We start from the raw sequence: 3,550 nt of genomic DNA on the forward strand, positions 1-3,550 counted from the left end.
GAGAATTACATTTTTATGGGCATGATTTTTGTTGTTGTAGCGTTATGCCGCTTTTGTGTGGCTTTGAGCAGTTGTAATGGAAGCCAGCGTTGTCATGTTTTATGTCATACTGCGTTAGGATATTTGTTTCTCGGAAAAGAACAACAATGAAATCCCCTATGTTCAATTTATTTAGGTTGAATTTTAATACAAGTATATAACCTGCTGCATGATTCAACACCCTACAATACATTACAAATCTGGTATCAATCTGCTGCTGTCACTGCATAAAAGCCAGTATTACTGTTCAACAAGCGAAACCAAAATGGTACTGAAACAGAGGATGACAGACTGAACGCCGAATTACTAAATGTCTTTTTCCAAAGCTGTTTCACAGAGGAAGACTGCACTGTAGTTTCTTTTCTAACTTGTCTCACAGATGACAAAATGGTAAATATCGAAATAGATGACAGAGGGATAGAAAAATAATTAAAATCGCTCAAAAGAGGAAAGGCCGCTGGACCTGATGGGATACCAGTTCGACTTTACACAGAGTACGTGAAGGAAATTGCCCCCCTTCTTGCAGCGGTGTACCGTAGGTCTCTAGAAGAGTGTAGCGTTCCAGAAGATTGGAAAAGGGCACAAGTCATCCCCGTTTTCAAGAAGGGACGTCGAACAGATGTGCAGAACTATAGACCTATATCTCTAACGTCCATCAGTTGTAGAATTTTGGAACACGTATTATGTTAGAGTATAATGACTTTTCTGGAGTCTAGAAACCTACTCTGTAGGAATCAGCATGGGTTTCGAAAAAGACGATCGTGTGAAACTCGCGCTATTCGTCCATGAGACTCAGAGGGCCATAGACACGGGTTCCCAGGTAGATGCCGTGTTTCTTGACTTCCGCAAGGCGTTTGATACAATTCCCCACAGTCGTTTAATGAACAAAATAAGAGCATATGGACTATCACACCGTTTGTGTGATTGTATTGAAGAGTTCCTAGATAACAGAACGCAGCATGTCATTCTCAATGGAGATGAGTCTTCCGAAGTAAGAGTGATTTCAGGTGTGCCGCAGGGTAGTGTAGTAGGACAGTTGCTATTCACAATATATATAAATGACCTTGTGGATAACATCGGAAGTTCACTGAGGCTTTTTGCTGATGATGCTGTAGTACACCGAGAGGTTGTAACAATGGAAAATTGTACTGAAATGCAGGAGGATCTGCAACGAATTGACGCATGGTGCAGGGAATGGCAATTGAATCTCAATGTAGACAAGTGTAATGCTCTGCGAATACATAGAAAGAAAGACCCTTTATCATTTAGCTACAATATAGCAGGCCAGCAACTGGAAGCAGTTAATTCCATAAATTATATGGAAATAGGAATTAGGAATGACGTTAAATGGAATGATCATATAAAATTAACCTACAAGGGAAGTACTGGTAATGTTTTAACAACAGCTTTTCAGAATAGACCAATAACATTCCTCTACAAATTAAGAGGAAACAATGAGGTGACCAAACTCAGTTAATAATTTGGCCACCGTTCAACATTCTGAATACATCAAGATATAAATTTAAGGGAAAATTATTCTCCCCTATTGACATTTAATAATTCCTTAATACACTCTCTGCAACTTTCAACATACACAGGGCACGATTTATGATTAAGAAAAAATTATTTTACCTGAGCTTTCTATCACAATACAAAGCTTCTGTTGTATCAGAGGAGTACATCATAGAGTAAATATCTCTGGAGTGAGCATTGCGTTCTGCGCATGTTGTCAACATTAAACCAGGATTGTCACGTGTTTTCGGGATTTCGATGCGCGTGTGTGCTTTCTGCAGAGTTTGAAGTTTATAATATCAAGAGTTTTTGTTGTGTTTTTACCGTTTGTTGATAGTGTAATAGCGATAGTGAATTACTGTTGTTGCTACGAATGCAAAGAAAAATATGTGAAAGGAGGAATAGTAACTTTTTATGGGTACTATGTTTAAAAATTTCGAGACGCATTATAATTAAGGCTTGATTCTGCAGACCTATTTTTCTACGATTTTATGACTATACAATAGATATTACGCCTCGTACAAAAGCTTACAAACAATCGCTTCCTCTCGTAAATTTGCTAGTGGAACAGGAAAGGGAATGGTTAGTTGTTTCAGCAAATACTATCCTCCATGCATTTATCAGTGACTTGTCGATTATGTATATACACTCCTGGAAATGGAAAAAAGAACACATTGACACCGGTGTGTCAGACCCACCATACTTGCTCTAGACACTGCGAGAGGGCTGTACAAGCAATGATCACACGCACGGCACAGCGGACACACCAGGAACCGCGGTGTTGGCCGTCGAATGGCGCTAGCTGCGCAGCATTTGTGCACCGCCGCCGTCAGTGTCAGCCAGTTTGCCGTGGCATACGGAGCTCCATCGCAGTCTTTAACACTGGTAGCATGCCGCGACAGCGTGGACGTGAACCGTATGTGCAGTTGACGGACTTTGAGCGAGGGCGTATAGTGGGCATGCGGGAGGCCGGGTGGACGTACCGCCGAATTGCTCAACACGTGGGGCGTGAGGTCTCCACAGTACATCGATGTTGTCGCCGGTGGTCGGCGGAAGGTGCACGTGCCCGTCGACCTGGGACCGGACCGCAGCGACGCACGGATGCACGCCAAGACCGTAGGATCCTACGCAGTGCCGTAGGGGACCGCACCGCCACTTCCCAGCAAATTAGGGACACTGTTGCTCCTGGGGTATCGGCGAGGACCATTCGCAACCGTCTCCATGAAGCTGGGCTACGGTCCCGCACACCGTTAGGCCGTCTTCCGCTCATGCCCCAACATCGTGCAGCCCGCCTCCAGTGGTGTCGCGACAGGCGTGAATGGAGGGACGAATGGAGACGTGTCGTCTTCAGCGATGAGAGTCGCTTCTGCCTTGGTGCCAATGATGGTCGTATGCGTGTTTGGCGCCGTGCAGGTGAGCGCCACGATCAGGACTGCATACGACCGAGGCACACAGGGCCAACACCCGGCATCATGGTGTGGGGAGCGATCTCCTACACTGGCCGTACACCACTGATGATCGTCGAGGGGACACTGAATAGTGCACGGTACATCCAAACCGTCATCGAACCCATCTACCATTCCGAGACCGGCAAGGGAACTTGCTGTTCCAACAGGACAATGCACGTCCGCATGTATCCCGTGCCACCCAACGTGCTCTAGAAGGTGTAAGTCAACTACCCTGGCCAGCAAGATCTCCGGATCTGTCCCCCATTGAGCATGTTTGGGACTGGATGAAGCGTCGTCTCACGCGGTCTGCACGTCCAGCACGAACGCTGGTCCAACTGAGGCGCCAGGTGGAAATGGCATGGCAAGCCGTTCCACAGGACTACATCCAGCATCTCTACGATCGTCTCCATGGGAGAATAGCAGCCTGCATTGCTGCGAAAGGTGGATATACACTGTACTAGTGCCGACATTGTGCATGCTCTGTTGCCTGTGTCTATGTGCCTGTGGTTCTGTCAGTGTGATCATGTGATGTATCTGACCCCAGGAATGTG

The sequence above is a fragment of the Schistocerca americana genome, chromosome X (assembly GCF_021461395.2).
Source record: "Schistocerca americana isolate TAMUIC-IGC-003095 chromosome X, iqSchAmer2.1, whole genome shotgun sequence".
Classification (NCBI taxonomy): domain Eukaryota; kingdom Metazoa; phylum Arthropoda; class Insecta; order Orthoptera; family Acrididae; genus Schistocerca; species Schistocerca americana.